The sequence below is a fragment of the Primulina tabacum genome, chromosome 11, assembly GCF_025594145.1.
Source record: "Primulina tabacum isolate GXHZ01 chromosome 11, ASM2559414v2, whole genome shotgun sequence".
Taxonomy (NCBI): Eukaryota; Viridiplantae; Streptophyta; class Magnoliopsida; order Lamiales; family Gesneriaceae; genus Primulina; species Primulina tabacum.
In genome coordinates, this window is record NC_134560.1 from 36,886,859 (window position 1) to 36,905,850 (window position 18,992).

Genomic DNA, 18,992 nt, shown 5'->3' on the forward strand with positions numbered 1-18,992 from the left:
ATTTATAACACGCGTGCTTATCATACGTTGCTAATATGGGGAAAAAAAAAAGAAAAAACAAAAAATGGGCTATAATATATATAGCTAGAGTATATCTCTTGTGAGACGGTTTCACGAATCTTTATCTATGAAATGGGTCAACCCTACCGATATTCACAATAAAAAGTAATACTCTTAGCATAAAAAGTAATAATTTTTGATGGATGACCCAAATAAGAGATTCGTCTAACAAAATACGACCAGTGACACCGTCTCACATAAATTTTTTCCATATAAACTAAGGTTTCAAGTCTCTTAAAAAATATTTTTAATACCCTTTCCAAAAATTATATATAATTTTCTTTATAAATAAAGACATGTTCCACCGACAAAGTCAATTAAATTAAACATCACTAAATGAGCATAGTATATCCCTGAAATTCTGTAGGGTCCCATCTTCAGAATCTTCATTTTATAATAATAATAATAATAATGATAATGATAATAATACAGTAAATTTAAGAAAAATGCATCCGCCAATATTTCAATTAAGATTCAGCACCTAGATATATTTTTTTAGGAATCAGTACCTGAAAATATATAATTTTAGTTTTAATCCTTATAAGACAAAATTTACATTTTTACCCTTTATATTATTTAAATAAATATATTATTCTATTCACAAACATTACATGTGTCTTTTCCATTTAAAATATAATTTTTAAAAAAATATTGTTTCTCAATTATCATGGAATAAAAGTAAATACTTATTTTGACATACAAAATACCTATTATGGGGTTTCAGATAGTTGATTTCGCTCTTTGAATACTTCAAATATATAAGAAAATACTGTATTTTCGAGCATTGATCATAAATTCAGTCATTGTTGGTCTTTTAATGAAAAATACATTAAGATGACTTATTCATGTCATTTTATTTTTTTAAAAAAAAAACATAGGTCATCACTCATCATGAAATAAGATTAAATATTTATTTTGACCTAAAATACCTATTTTGGAGTTCCAAATGTTTGATTTGACTCTATAAATACTCCAAATGTTTAAGAAAATACTGGATCTTCGAGCTATCACAATAAATTCAATAATTGTTGGTCTTTTAATTGGAAATGCATTAAGATGACTTATTCATGTCATCTAATTTTTGAAAAAACACAGTTTCTCACTCATTGTTGAATTAGAAAAAAGTACTTATTTTGATCGATAAAATACCTATTTTGGGGTTCCAAATATTTGATTTGGCTATTTGAATACTTCAAATGTGTAAAAAAATACTTAAGTTTCAAGTAATATTAAGTGACGTTTGATGGTGTCATTTGTGAAGTTAAAATGTGATACTTAAATTGGTACAAATAGTATCTAATTAGAGTCTATAAATAAATGATTTTACCCCGTAAATACTCATATCCAATTATTTGAGAATGCCAAAATATAATTTGCAGTTAATATTAAGTGACATCGATGATGAAATTCGTGAAGTAAAAATGTGATACTTAAATTAATACAAATAATACATAATTCGAGTCCACAAATACTTGATTTTACCTTCTAAATACTCAAATTCGATTGAGTATGTCAAAATACATAGTTCGAAGATAATATTGAATGTTATTTGATGATGAGATTTGTGAATAAAAAACGTGCTACCTAAATTGATACAAATAGTACCTAATTTGATTTCACATATACTTGATTTACTCTTTTAAGACTCAATTTTGATTATTTTTGGATATAGAAAAATATAGTTTCAAGTAATATTGAGTTACTTTTGATGTGTCATTTGTGAAGTTAAAATATGATACCTAAATTAGCACAAAAAGTATCTAATTCGAGTATATCAATACTTAATTTTACTCCCTAAATGAGAAGTACTTAATTTGAGTTTGCAAATACTTGATTTCGTAAATGAGATACTCACAATATGTATTAAAATACTGGATATTCGAATAAGAAAAGTAAGTTCACCAAGCGTTGGTATTTTTATAGAATATACATTTGGATGACATATTCATCTCATTTAATATTTAAAAAAAAAAACAAATTCTCAACTAAACATGAAAATTTTAAAGTACTTATTTTTACTTGAGATGTACCTAATTTGAGTTTGCAAATACTTGATTTCGTAAATGAGATACTCCCAATATATATTAAAATACTGGATATTTGAATAGACAACGTAAGTTCACCAAGTATTGATATTTCTATGGAATAAGCATTTGGATGACATATTCATCTCATTAATATTTTTTTGTAAAAGAAAACAAATTCCCAACTAAGCATGTAAATTTTAAAGTACTTATTTTATTTGAGAAGTACCTAATTTGAGATTGCAAATATTTGATTTTGTATATGAGATACTCATAATATGTAATAGAATATTGGATATTCGAATATACAACGTAAGCTCACCAAGTGTTTATCTTTCCTTGGAAGATGCATTTAGATGACATATTCATCTCATTTAATATTTTTTTGTAAAAAAACAAAAAAAATTCCCAGCTAAGTATTTAAATTTTAAAATATTTAGTTTTACTTGAGAAGTATTTAATTTAAGTTTGTAAATAATTGATATCTTGAATGAGATACTCACAATATGTATTAAAATACTGGATATTCGAATAGGCAACGTAAATTAACCAAGTGTTGTTCTTTTCATGGAAGATGTATTGATACGAAGAGTATCTAAATTGGTGAAGTTAAAAATATGATAGCTAAATTGGTACACAGAGTATCTAATGCGAGTTCGCAAATACTTGATTTTACTCTCTAAATACTTATATCCAACTATTTTGGGATGTCAAAATATATAATTTGAAGTTAATATTGTGTGGTCTTTGATGATGACATTCGTTAAGTAAAAATGTGATACCTAAATTAATACAAATAATACCTAATACGAGTCCACAAATACTTGATTTTACCATTAGATACTCAAATTCGATTATTTGATGATGTCAAAATATATAATTTAAAGTCAATATTAAGTGACCTTTGATGATGAGATCCGTGAAATAAAAATGTGATACCTAAATTGTTAAAAGTATTACATAATTAGATTCAACTGATAATTGATTTTATCATTTAAAAACTCAAATTTGATAATAAGTATAATGAAAGAATATTGATACATATAATGAATGATTACCAATAAATATTATGAATGAATACTAATGTGGATGATATCAAATGAAGTATTGCCTTGTCATTTAATGAATACCAACAAGTATTGTGAATGAATATTGATGATATTATAAATTAATACTCATAAGTATAAAGAAAATAATACTAATAAGTATAATGAATAATTACCAATAAGTATTATGTCAAATAAGAATAATTGTCAAATAAGTCATTCAATGAATATCAAAAGTATTGTCAATTAATATTGATGATTATTTTATAAATCATTAATTCAAAAATCGATAGATATACTTAAAATGCAAACTTCAAGCTCATTTACGAACTATGTTCATAATGCATCTTCCAATTAGTCCACGATGAATAATGAACTATGTTTATTTATTTAAATGATATGAATAAGTATCATAATGAATTTTCCAAGGAAAGATTGCATATTCGAATATCCAGTATTTTAATGCATATTGTGAGTATCTCATTTACGAAATCAAGTATTTGCAAACTCAAATTAGATACTTCTCAAGTAAAACTAAGTACTTTAAAATTTTCATGCTTATTTGAAATTATTTGAGATTTTTTTTTACCAAAAAAATATTAAATAAGATGAATATGTAATCTAAATACATATTTTAATGGAAAGACCAATACTTGATGAACTTACGTTTGCATATTCGAATATCAAGTAGTCTAATATTATGAGTATCTCGTGTACCAAATCAAGTATTTGCATTATGAAACTAGGTACTTCTCAAGTAAAATTAAGTACTTTTAAACATCCATGCTTATTTGAGAATTTGTTTTTTTTTTTACAAAAAAATATTAAATGAGATGAATATGTCATCCAAATGCATATTCCATAGAAAGATTTTACAAAAAAATATTAAATGAGATGAATATGTCATCCAAATGCATATTCCATAGAAAGACCAACACTTTGTGAACTTAAGTTTCATATTCGAATATCCTGTATTCTATTACATATTATGAGTGTGGGGACCCGGACGCTAATCAGTTCTTAATCGTCATCAGGATCAATTTACTAATCAAGTAATTAGGGTCATAAAATTTTTTCTTTTTAATGCGGAATGTAGTGAAATCAAACTAATATACAACTCAGTATAAAATAAAGAACAAGTCCTGTACCGTCTACAAATCAGTAAAAACTAAGGTTCAACATCTAATTATCAAGTGCCAAAACCCTATATACATCAAAGTCCGAAGTCTCCACTCTATCACGATCTCTCCTCATCTCATGGACCCTGATCATGTCCCACTTGTTGTCATGTACACATACAAACAAGACAACAGCCGGATAATTCCGGTGAGAATATAATCCCAGTATAAATCAACGAAACATGCAATCATATAAACAAGTATAAAACATGTAACAGCTAACAGCAATATGTATCAAAATCTGAAACATAACTAATATCAAACTGTCGACAATACTCGTAGCTACACAATTTAGACTAGACTCAATCCTAGTCTAGGGATCCCGGTTTCCAGAAGTTGGCATTCCTATATCGACCAACAGTAATAGAAAAGACTCCAGTTCTATCCACGTCGATAAGGTATCGATCACCAGAAATAGAAAAAGGTCCGATTCTATCCACACCGATATGGTATCGATCACCAGTAATAGAAGGAACTCTCATTCTATCCACACCGATATAATATCGATCACCAGTAATAGAAGAAGCTCCAATTCTATCCACACCGATACGACATCGATCAACAGTAATAGAAGAAACCCAAATTCTATCCACATCGATAGCCAATCATCCGGTGACAGACTTTGGCGCTATCGCCAATACACTATCTTGTGACATCGTGCAATGTGCCCGTGGCGATCCCGCCACTATCAGGCACTTCTGTCACAAGATTACTCGTCTAATACCTGTTATCTATTAATCAAGAAAACAAGTACATCAATCAAATCAATGCAAATATCAATGCAATAAAGTAAAGTATGTGATTTAGGGAAACTCAAGTCTAAACCGACTTAAGTCGATCTCCCGATACCACATTGACTTATACCTTTCGTTTGTAGTTTCGGTCAGGAATTCAAACTCTGTCAATCCCTCGATCTGGCAATGGCAATATCAAAGATATCATATTAATATACCGTTTAATCGATACCAATCTGATCAATAATTCAAAATCAACTGTATAACCGCACAATCCCGATATCCCGATCAATACCATATAAACAGACATCAATTACAAATCATAACTCATATCCGATACAATCTATACTCCATCCATAATCCAAATCTGTCCGATTTCAGATCAATATAATCAGAACATCATAACAATTCCATAATCAGTCCGTTTCTTAATCTGACTTCAATTCTATGATGTCTAACATGTCCAGAACATCATATATGAATTCCATGCAATTCTGACAACATCATAATTTCAAATCATATCAAAACGTAGTAAAACTTACGTCCAGTTGTAGCCTACGTTGCTAGGAACTCGGTACTGCAGTCAGATTCAAAATCAGACGGACGGATTTTTCACAAAAGGCGTAAGGATTTTTCACAACTTCACAGAGACTTTTCTCGACTCTTTTCTCGGAAAAATGAAGGATTTTCGTACGTTTGTATATATATATATATATTGCCTTCACGCATGTAAAGCAAATGGCCGATCCTACATGCAACACGTCTCGCGCATATGCGCGACATCTACCGGCGCATATGCGCGAGACCATATGTCTCGGCGCGTGATGTGCACAGTGCCTCGCGCATATGCGCGCCCTCATTCGGCGCATATGCGCGAGGTAGTCAAATTTCTGCCCAACTCTCTGCCACCCTCGCGCACATGCGCGGGTTCAGGTCGCGCATATGCGCGAGGTCCTCTGGACATTTCGCGCATATGCGCCCGGCTGGTCGCGCATATGCGCGAGAGCTCATCCTCGCACATACATCTTTTTACGCGTTATCTCAAATCGGGTCTCGGTTAATCCTTTCATAATCACATAAAATTGTAAATAAATCATCGTTAATTACAGTGATTAATTCTCGGGCATTACAATGAGTATCTCATGTACCAAATCAAGTATTTGCAATATGAAATTATGTATTTCTCAAGTAAAACTAAGTACTTTAAAATTTTCATGCTTATTTGGGAATTTGTTTTTTTTTTTTACAAAAAATATATTAAATGAGATAAATATGTCATCCAAACGAATCTTCCGTGGAAAGCAAACACTGGGTGAACTTACGTTGGATATTCGAATATCCAGTATTCTTTTACATATTATGAGTATCTCCTGTACCAAATCGAGTATTTGAAAACTCAAATTAGGTACTTTTCATCCAAATGCATATTCCATGAAAATACCAAAACTTGGAGAATTTACATTGCCTATTCGAATATTCACTATTTTGTTACATATTGTGATTATCTCATTTACGAAATCAAGTATTTGCAACTCAAATTAGTTACTTCGCATGTAAAACTAAGTACTTTAAAATATTCATGCTTATTTTAGAATTTGTTTTTTGTTTTTTTACAAAAAATATATTAAATGAGATGAATATGTCATCCAAATGCATTTTCCATGAAAAGTCAACACTTGGTGAACTTACGTTGCATATTTGAATATCCAGTATTCTATGACATATTATGAGTATCTCCTATATCAAATCAAGTATTTACAAACTCAAATTAGATACTTCTTATCCAAATGCGTTTTCCATGGAAATACCAACACTTGGAGAACTTACGTTGTCTATTCAAATATATAATATTTTAATACATATTGTGAGTATCTCATTTACGAAATCAAGTATTTGCCAACTCAAATTAGGTACTTCTCAAGTAAAACTAAGTACTTTAAAATTTTCATGCTTATTTGAAAATTTGTTTTTTTAACAAAAATATATATTAAATTAGATGAATATGTCATCCAAATGCATTTTCTATTGAAATACCAATACTTGGTGAATTTACGTTGTCTATTCGAATCTCCAGTATTTTAATACATATTGTGAGTATATTTTTTTACGAAATCAAGTATTTGCAAACTCAAAATAGGTATTTCTCAAGTAAAACCAAATATTTTAAAATTTACAAATAGGTATTTCTCAAGTAAAACTAAATATTTTAAAATTTACATGTTTAGTTTGGAATTTAATTTTTTTTACAAAAAAATATTGTGACGCTCCAGATTTGACGACTGTACAGTCCATTACATTGAACATTCTCGGAATCCCTCTCATTCCCGTGTGGGTCGGTTCATTCATGTTCCCTCCACCTAGAAGCCTGCCAGGAGCCGCTCATTGTCCGTGCAACTGATGGCACCGGCGATCACCCCCCGCCCTCTTCGGCCCCGGGCCTCACAAATATTAAATGAGATGAATATATCATCCAAATACACTTTTCATGAAAAGACAAACAATAACTAAATTTATGGTGATCTTCGTATTTTCTTACACATTCGGAGTATTTAAAGAGTCAAATCAAGTATCTGGAACTTCAAAATATATACTTTATATGTCAAAATAAGTACTTAATCTTATTTCATGATGAGTGAACAACTATATTTTTTAAAAAATAAAATGACATGAATAAGTCATCATAATGCATTTTTAATGAAAAACCAACAATGACTGAATTTCTTGTTATTTTTCGAAAATATAATATTTTTTTACACATTTGGAGTATTCAAATAACAAAATCAAGTATCTGAAACCCTATAATAGGTACTAATATTTTGTTAGATGGAAAACACACAATTAATTTGGTGGATAAAATTATATATTTATTTAAATAATAAAAGGGCAAAAATGTAAATTTATCTTTGTAGGGAGCTAAAACTAAGTTTGTATAGTTGTCAGGTATTGATTTGTAAAAAAAATCATATAAGTACTGAATCTTAAACAAAAGATGTACAGAGGTATTTTTTTGAAATTTGCCCTTCTAATAATAATGGTCAATAATCTCCAAAAACATTGTTATATTCGGGTCCAGCAGATCAACAAGTTTTTTATACTCTTGATTCACATTAAAAATAATAATAATAATTTGTTTTTGCACTCTTGAATCTCCAATTATTTTATAAAATGAAATTTGGTACAAAACATTAAAAATATGATAATAATTTATGATATTTGATTATAAAATGTTTCATATGTGACATTAATATATGATTTTGAGTACTCGAACATGTATAAGTAGTATTAATGACACGTCTTTTCTCAAATAAAAATCGGTACAAATCATTTAAATATAGCATTAATATATGATATTGAGTACAAAATGTTTCAGATTTTATACTAATATATGATTTTTGAGTGCGCAAACATGTATAACAGTCATTGATATTACTGACGCGTGTCTTTTTTTCCCGATGAAAATCAACACAAAACATTAAAAAAAATGGTACTATATATGATATTTCAGTATCAACTCTCTAGGATCTGGTACAAATATGCGATATTTGAGTACACAAACAAGTGTTGATATAATATAGTGTTTTTTATTCTATACTTAAAATTTTATTTTTTATATAAAATTTAAAACATTCATTGTTCAAATATCATATATTAATTTCAGATTTTTAATATTTTTTTAAGAAAAAAACACATGTGAACATAAGTAGTACATAAATTTAAAAATAAAAAATAAAGATTTGATCCGATGAGAACTGAATATAATGTCCTTGTGTATGTATGGTTGTCTCACAGCTGTATTCTTTCTGGAAGTCTATCCAATCTATAGAGAGAGAGGAACATTCACATAAATATTATGATGTACGTTGTACAAATTACCTTGCAGCAATTATCGCGCTTTTCACAAATGTTAGCTAACATCAAATGAAGGCCCTTTGCCAACCGTTTACTCCTGTCAAGATTTTAAGTTTAAGACGACGATATTTCAAATTATAAAAAACTTTTCTAAATTAAAAGATTTTAAGTTTATGACGATATTTCAAATTATAAAAGAACTTTTCCAAATTAAAAAGAAATATAAGACCTTTTATCACAACTCACAAGTCTATTTGCCTAATAACATTAACATCTCAATAAAAAAGAACAAATCTCGAGTTCGAGGCTTATAATCGTAAACATTTACTCTCATTATAAAAGGTAAAAACTTGTATGAGACAGTCTCATGAGTCGTATTTTGTTAGACGGATCTCTTATTTGAGTCATCCATGAAAAATTATTAATTTTTATGCTAAGATTATTATTTTTTATTGTGAATATAGGTAGGATCGACCCGTCTCACAGATAAAGATTTGTGAGATCGTCTCACAATAGTCATACTCTTATATAAAAGAAATAAAGATAAAAGAAAATGAAGGTTCTTTTGCCACAATCATCACTTGTGTGAAGTGATATAAACCTATTTTATTTGAGAAAGGCTACCCTAAATGCATAATTCACATATGGTAGATCTCTTATGAGATAGTTTCATAGATCTTTATTCATGAAACGAGTCAAATATATTCATGTTTTATAATAAAAAGTAATATTTTTTTTATAGATGACTCAAATAGAATATTTGTCTCATAAAATTGATCCATGATAGCGTCTTACATGAATTTTTTTTATTTATAAAAGTGATAAACTCAGTGAAGGCTCTTTCTGAAATAAATTTTCAAATATAAATTCATATTTGATTTTAATTTATATAGTAAATAAAATATGACATGATTAAAGAAATGAGGACAGCTCCTCTCCAACCAATTGGACGCAAAATCTATGGTGGATGGTTGATTGATGATTTGAGTACTCTCTAGAATGAAAAAGGCTTTAGAGTTAAAAGAATCGATCATCAAACAAATTTAATATTTTAGCAATATGTTTCTTGTGAGACGGTCTCACAAATCTTTATCTGTGAGAAGGATCAATCCTACCAATATTCACAATAAAATGTAATATTTTTAGCACAAAAAGTAATAATTTTTTATGGATGATCCAAATAAAAGATATGTCTCACAAAATACGACCCGTAAGACCGTCTTACACGAATTTTTACCATATTTTAAACGATCACCTGTTTTTTAATGATTAAAAAATATCTTGGTATGAACTATTGATAACTTGATAAATTTTCGTATGAATTATTGTAAATAACTTAATTAATACGTGATTCAATTAAAAAAAATAAATTAAATTTCAATTATTATTATTAAATTCAATTATGTACAACTGAACTTTTAAATTTGAAATTTTTAAATCGTTGTATAAAAAAATGCGATAGTGAAAATTGGACTTAAAAACAATTTAGAATATGAGTAAAATTAACTTTTAAATTGGATTATGATAATAGTTCATGTACTAAATTGTATCCCTTGAATTCTCAAATTATTAAAAAAATTTAATATTTAATTAAGTGAGTTTAGTTTTTGAAAACTTTAAATAATTTCCAAAACTAATGATATGTTCATTGAATAAATTCAACTAATCATTAATTAGATTAAATGTGTAGTAAATATAGTCGAAGGGGTTTTTTTAAAAAATATTCGAAAAATGGTTGAATATTTCATGGTTTTTTTTTTTACAAAAAATAACATTCAGGATTATTATTATTGTTGTTGTTATTATTATCGGCTTTGACACGCCATAAATGCGTATTATTATTATTAACATATCTTGGTATGCGATACATATATACTTATTAAATTATTTTGACATTAAATATATATTTTTAATGTCTAGAGATCATATCGAAAGACGAAAATTTAAAATAGTATTTCACAATATGTTTTTATGTTAAAGGTAATGTAAGGCCCGAGAATTTAGATTACCATAATCTGAAATGATTTGGCGATAATTGATATGATTATAGACGGAAAGGATTAGACCGAAAAGACGGAAGAAAACACGGAATATGTGCGAGGACAGAACACCTCGCGCATATGCGCGACAAGGAACCGCGCATATGCGCGTGGATGGCAGAAGACCTCGCGCATATGCGCGAGAAGTGGTCGCGCATATGCGCGAGCTGTGCACAAGGTGAAATTCGGGTTCCGAAGGCTGGGCGCACATGCACGACCTAAAGACGCGCACATGCGCGAAATGTCCAGAGAAGTTGACGCATATGCGCCGGATAGAGGCGCGCATATGCGCGAGTTACATGGCACGAGACAGTAGGTCTCGCGCATATGCGCGGCGATGGGGCGTGCATATGCGCGAGCTACCGTGTGAACGACGCGCCGAGACCTATGGTCTCGCACATATGCGCCGAGACAGGTCGCGCATATGCGCGAGACGTGCAGTACGCACAATGCTCCACTTGCCTTACATGCAACGTATATATGTGTATATATATATGAATCACCTTTCATTCCTCTGAGGAAATGAACGAAAGTCTCCAGGAAAGATTGATATCAGTGAATTCTGTAAATATCGTATACTGCAGTGAAGTGAGAATGAGATTGAGTTATACTGTGTTGTACTTGTGTTGTCTGATTTTGGCTGCGTTATTGATATTGATGTATTGTCAAGTACAGAACTATTGTAGATTCTTGCCAGGAGATGGTGAGATTCGGACCTGAAATGGCCGAAGAGTGAACAATATATGGTAAGGATTTTCGATTTAAAATTCCTTTGATATCTATATTATTTATGACTCGATGATCACCGAAAGGAATGGAGTAATTCCTTATGCATTCAGTTGATTACTGAAAATGAATATACCATGAGCTGATTTGTCAGTAGCAGGAGAATTGCTAAAGTCTTTCTAGATGAAATTCCGGATTTTCCTTATATCAGGGATAGTGATTTCCGCCTTGATTTGATACCAGGTACTGGTTTTATTTTAGAAGTCCGTACAGAATGATACTGATTGATTTGAAATAATTGAAATATCAGTTAGAGGATCTACTGACCGAAAGTTACATCTGATTGTGTGTTTCTCTGTAAAATACTTCAGTTCTGATTATGGGTTGATGAATCCGGTATTCAGAGGTATTCTGATGATTTTATGCCGTTTATCTATGATATTTTGTGATATACTCGTGGCATATGACTGACTAAATCGAATATCTTGTATTGAAGGATCTGAGAACTGAAATTGTTGTATACAGAAATTGTGCAGATATGAATCTTGATTGAAACAGATTGTATTCCGAGTATGTGATATCCGAATATGGTATACCGATTGATATTAGCACAGCTGAGGCAGTGATCAGTGGCTGAGAATGACACCGAGTCAGAAATGTCAGAAATTTATTTTTTTCATGAGTTTAGCAGATTATGATATGTGACTGTTGTTGTGAAATTGCTTGAGAATTGTTATTGTTCTAAAACAGTATTTAAGACAGATTATATTGTTTGGGGGACATTACATCCGAAGATGATATAGCAGTTGATCTAAACAACGTCGAAGATGTGATACAGATTATTGGAAACCGTTGAGAGTATATACAGTTCAAGCCGAATCAGAGCTAAACTCGTGAATTAAAGCAGTCTAGTAGTTTGATCAGAATGTTCAGAACTCGGTTTAGATAATCAGAACAGGGTGTCGATCAGAATATCAAGTAGGTAATACTGTATTATATGTAAATAATCGACTTGTTTGTGCCGAATATTTCGAATCTGAAATGACAGATATAGTCAGAAGCGCACGGTAGTCGATTCAGTATTTATTCTGGTGACAGAAAATGTATGATTATTCAAAAAGACAGTTTTGATATAAACAGAGGAGATCTGTTGTAGCAGAGTTTGTACTGAAATGTATGCATCGTCGACAGATGAAGACAGAAAAATAGAAACCAGGAGGTTGGTTATATAGATTATCGATTCTTGAATAGAAATGGGAGTACATTTCTATGGATTGTGTGACGACACTACTGAAATCTGGATAACATTGTGCTATGATGTAATTATGATTAACAAATTGCTTGAATCTGCTTATATGATGTTGTACAGGATGACGTACAGATACGACCAGACGACTGAGATTTATGTCAGAAAAGTAGGCAAATTGCACTGAATGCCAAAGTTGATTTTATCATATCCCCGATTTTCGGATTATTTTGTACTTTTGAGCTAAATATACAACAAGATCTTTCACCTATCGTTTATAGATCAACAGATAGTCGGAGCGAACTATCCTGATACTGGAGAATATCCAGGAACTGTAGTGCTGGATGTTAGCACTGGTTGACATGATGTATTGTCACTTGTAAATTATTGTATAACGATAGTTATCAAATGAGTATGGAGATAGCATCATTCAAGGCATTGTACAGTGAAAACTGCAGATTGTCTTCGTATGGGGATTATATCTCGGTGATACCCGAAATTGGATTTGATAGGATCACAGATATGAAAAAGAAATTGAAACTGATTCAGAAGAGAATAAAGACAGCTCAGAATAAATAGACTGAATATGTCAACGTCGGATGATGACTGTTGATATTTAAGGTCGAAGATTGAATATAACCCTGATTGAAATTATCAGATTGATAGGAGATGATAGTATTAATTAGTTATGAGCTGTTAATTGGTATATATGGATGTTGTATAGCCAGTATTGTAAGATTGATTCTATCATCAGTTATTCGAGTGGTATTATGAGGTTATACTTCTTGAAGCATTATTCCAGATTGAAATCAGAATCAGCAGAAGAAAGATGATTCAGGATAAAACTATTCCGTGGTTGGAAGTTCAAAGGAATGGTTAAGGCATCAAGGAAGCTATTTGGGAGACAGAGTCTGAGATGAAATAAAGATTCTAGCATCGTTTCCTTGAGGTGAGTTTTCTTTTAGCTTCTGTATATACCTCATTTGGTATCTGATTGGATATTTGACTTGATTGCCTGTGATTTCGAGGACGAAATCGTATCTTAGGGGGGGAGAAATGTAAGGCCCGAGAATTTGGATTACCATAATCTGAAATGATTTGGCGATAATTGATATGATTATAGACGGAAAGGATTAGACCGAAAAGACGGAAGAAAACACGGAATATGCGCGAGGACAGAACGGATTAGACCGAAAAGACGGAAGAAAACACGGAATATGTGCGAGGACAGAACACCTCGCGCATATGCGCGACAAGGAGCCGCGCATATGTGCGTGGATGGCAGAAGACCTCGCGCATATGCGCGAGAAGTGGTCGCGCATAAGCGCGAGCTGTGCACAAGGTGAAATTCGGGTTCCGAAGGCTGGGCGCACATGCGCGACCTAAAGACGCGCACATGCGCGAAATGTCCAGAGAAGTTGGCGCATATGTGCCGGATAGAGGCGCGCATATGCGCGAGTTACATTTGTCTCGCGCATATGCGCGGCGATGGGGCGGGCATATGCGCGAGCTACCGTGTGAACGACGCGCCGAGACCTATGGTCTCGCGCATATGCGCCGAGACAGGTCGCGCATATGCGCGAGACGTGCAGTATGCACAATGCTCCACTTGCCTTACATGCAACGTGTGTGTGTGTATATATATATATATATATATATATATATATATATATATATGAATCACCTTTCATTCCTCTGAGGAAATGAACGAAAGTCTCCGGGAAAGATTTTAGTTTCGTGTGCTTCAAATTTTAATCGTGTTAAATCCGCCCGTCTGATTTTGAATCCGAGTACGACACCAAGTTCCTAGCGACGACAGCTACAACAGGACGTAAGTTTTGTTACGTTTATATACGATTTGAAATTATGGTATTGCCAGAATCGGGTAGAATTTCTATATGTTGTTTTTGCGATATCAGACATTGTATAATCGAAACCGGATCGAAGAACGAATACCGTATGAAATTGTTATGAATTTTCAGGGTTGATTTATTATGATTAGACCGATTTGATATCAGAATTGAAATTATAATCTATTATCGCTGGGGTTATGAGTTGTATTGATATCGATTATGCCTCGTGGTATTATATCTGTGATGTTGATATTGCTGGGGTTATTGAGACTGTATTGTTATACCGTCGAAACACCAGTGGATTGATATTGATCAGATTCAGTAGTGACTTCGATTATATTGTGATATCGTCGATATGGATTAGATTGTGTCTTGATTCGATATGGATCAGATTATGTTTGATTTGAGTATTGATCAGAATAGATTTTGAATTGAGTTGCATATTGAGATTATGCCTATGCGATATTGTATTTCAGATTGATATGGACAGATTTGACTTCGAGACTTCGACTTCGTCAGACAGCGAAGACAAAGGTATAAATTTATGTTGATGTGAGATTGCACAACTCGAGTCCGATTGACTTGAGTTTCCCAAAATCACATACTTTACTTTATTGCATCGATATTTGCAATTGTATGAAGTCGATGCATTTGATTTATTGATTTATGTACTGAGTCATTAAGCGGATACGCCTAATTGTGAATGAGTAATCTTGTGACAGTAGTGCCGGATAGTGATGGAATCGTCACCGGCACTTTGCACATTGTCACATGATAGGATATTGGTGAAAATGCCAAAGTCTGTGACGGTTAGGTCAAGACACCGGACGTTTGGCTATATCGGAGTGAATAGAATTGAAGTTTCTTCTATTACTAGTGTTCGATATGGAAAGAGCCAAGTCCGTGAATAAGAACATACCACCACCCCGATCGGGAGTGTAGGTGGGTGTATGTTCTTATTCCGATCGGGATCCCTAGATTAGGACTGAGTCGAGTCTGAGTCTGAGAATCACGGAGAGTGATTCATTGCTTGATATGGAATTATGTTCCTGATGATGGTATATGTTTAGAATATAATTTATTCTTGATATTGATTCATGTTTAGGATTATAATACATGTGATGAATATTTGATTCATGTTCTGATTTTGATATATTTTATGAATGTTTAATTCATGATTTTATATTGTTTATATGAAATGCATGTATACATGGTTTATACTGAGAATATAATTCTCACCGGAGTTATCCGGCTGTTGTCTTGTTTGTATGTGTGCATGACAACAGGTGGGATAGGATCAGGATCAAGACAAGAAGAGAGAGAGATCATGATTAGAGTGGAGACTACGGACTTGGATTAAAGATAGGGTTTGAACACTTGATAATTAGTTGTTAAACCTTAGTTTTTATTGAATATAAATTGTACAGGACTTGTACTTTATTTATACGAATCTGTATATTAGTTAGATTCCATTACGTTCCGCAATTAAAGAAATTTTTTTTATGACCCAAATTACTTGAATTAATAAATTGATTCTAATGACTATTAAGAATTGAATTAGCGTCCGGGTCCTCACAGGTAATGTAGTAATTTAAAAATTCAAAAATATAGATAAATATAAGTGAATATTTCATGGAGATACGATAATTAAAGATAAACAAACAATTACTAAAATTAGTTTTTATGATATTTTTTGATTAAACGGAAATGAGGTATTTTTGTAATTTGATAAAGGTATTTTTTTTATAAAAAATTATATTATGACCTCAAAATTAGTTATTATAGGTTTCTCATGTATTATAATATGGTAAATAAATTAATAGGTATCTTGTGAGAAGTTTCACGGATCCGTGAGACGAGTCAAACATATCTATATTTACAATAATAAATAATTTTTTTGACATAAAAGTAATATTTTTTTATGAGTGACCCAAATTGGAGATACATCTAAAAAAATTGACTCGTGTAATGGTTTTATAAATTTTTTTATGTAAATATATATAGTGTTATAATCCATTATAATTGGAAAAAAAAAACATTGTACATTGTGGACAAAATTTCAGACATCTCTCTCATTGATTGCATTAATTAAGGTATAGTGTCAAGGACTGTGACAACCCAATATCAAACATGAAATTATATTTGCACTTCCTAAAACTGGTCAAATCTTTTCAATTGTTCCCCATAGTGAGAACTTCTCTTATTTACCCTTCAATTTAATTTTATTGACTTTAGTAGCCTTATATTTATTTAATATTAATCTTTTTTCTTCATAATTTCTTCCACCCAAAAGAGAGGAGCAGATTTCTTTTTAAAAAAATTTGGTAAATTGAATTTAAACCTCTTGTTTGAGTATAATTTGAAGAAAAAAATGCAGTTTAATATGAGTGTGTGTTTTTGTTTACTGCATCCTCTTTTGTGATTATTTGTGCTCATTTTTAGGTTTGATTTTCCAGTTTGAAACTGTTTTAGTGGGTTAAAGCTTTCAGTTCTGCGTTCCAATATTCTTTAAATTGTGTAGATTGTGTGATATGTGTTTATAATTTTTTTTGAAATATATTTAATTATACTAGTTATTATTGAAGATTGGGACTATATATAGGATCAGTTGAACCAGCCAGCAACAATCTTCTACTAAAAAGAAAGCCAACTCTCAAAAATATTACAAGAAGTCAGATTAAAGAAGAAGCACATATTGGTTCGTTATTTATCTGATCATATCAATGATCGTATTTGTGCACATAAGTATTATGTTTAGTTCGTATAAGTTTTGAGCAAGGAACTCTACTGCTCTAAGTTTTTTATTTTCAGTTAGACGGTGTTAAGTCCTGCTGAAGTAGGTAATTTCTAATCACTTGTAATTACCAAAGTCTTTTAGTACAAATCTTCCTTGAAGAAGAAGGGACGACAAATGAGTATCGAAATCTCCGAACATTCATAAACATTCATGCGTTCATTTATCATTTAGTTTATTTTCTCTTAATCACCCAACTGAATAGCCATTTTTTCAAACCAATTTCGATAAGCTTTCTGCACAGTTCACACTAATTGACTTGCTGAGAACTCTAATGACAAAAAGAAAGTTTTAGCATTGTTAACACAATCGAAACAATTCGAAGAAAATTTCTAATATGGATCCTGATATAATACTAAATTTGCATTCAAATATCCCAAAATTAAAATATTTTGAGTCAAAAATGGTGTAGATAGTGCAGTTTATGTGATAGTTACCAATTATGGTAAAATAGAGGGAAAAAGCAGTGAACTTTTCAGTACGAGTATTCAGTAGCCAAAACGCCTTAGCAAAATAGAGTGGTTGAACAAAGAAATAAAACTCTAAAAGAAGCAGCACATACGATGCTTGTTGATTCTATTATTTCGCAAATATTTTGGGCAAAAACAGTGACATTGCATGTTAGAACAAATGAAAAAGGCGATGAATTTTTCGCAATGATTTTGATGGATATATATATTCCAAGGGAAACCATCATTGTATTTACCAAACTCATATGTCTTGTCAAAGAGTAAGGGTTAAAAAAACTATTTTTTATCTACTAAATACAAGACACTAGCAATTAAATTTTAAGCATAAAATAGGTTAACTTATGCAAAAATCATAATAATTGCAGTATAATTTGTTTGAAATTTGATACATAACATGAGAATATGTGCATAAATTCCAAGGAAAACCATCGTCGTCTTAACCCAAACTTATATGTTTTATCAATGAGTATTTTTTAGGAAAATTGCTTTTTATTATGTTTTTTTATCTACTAAACACAAGCCACTATTGAAACGTCTGCTATTCGTTTTCTTAAAATGTGCTAGATTTTTTTTTTAAAACCTCACTTAGCATCGGCCGAACCATAAAATATTTTTGACATCATTTTAAAAATAAACATCCAACTGTCATTTAAAAATCCAAAGGAAAATATTTTAAAGCATAAAATCGTCAAACATTTTACCAACCTGAAAACATTATTTGAAAAGTATAGCCCATACTATAACCTCTCAAAAATATCTCATAACATAAATAAAAGACGTAAAAATATCTTTAACATTACTTAAAATCATAAATAATAATTAGTGCGGAAAACTAGCGTCGGTCCTCGGGTTATGTGCACCTTCAGTCCAGTCAAGTCAACCATCAAGACCTCCATTATCATATTCATAATCAATATCACCTGCATTAATCACACCTAGTTAGTCTAAAGACTCAACACGTCATATTCTTGAT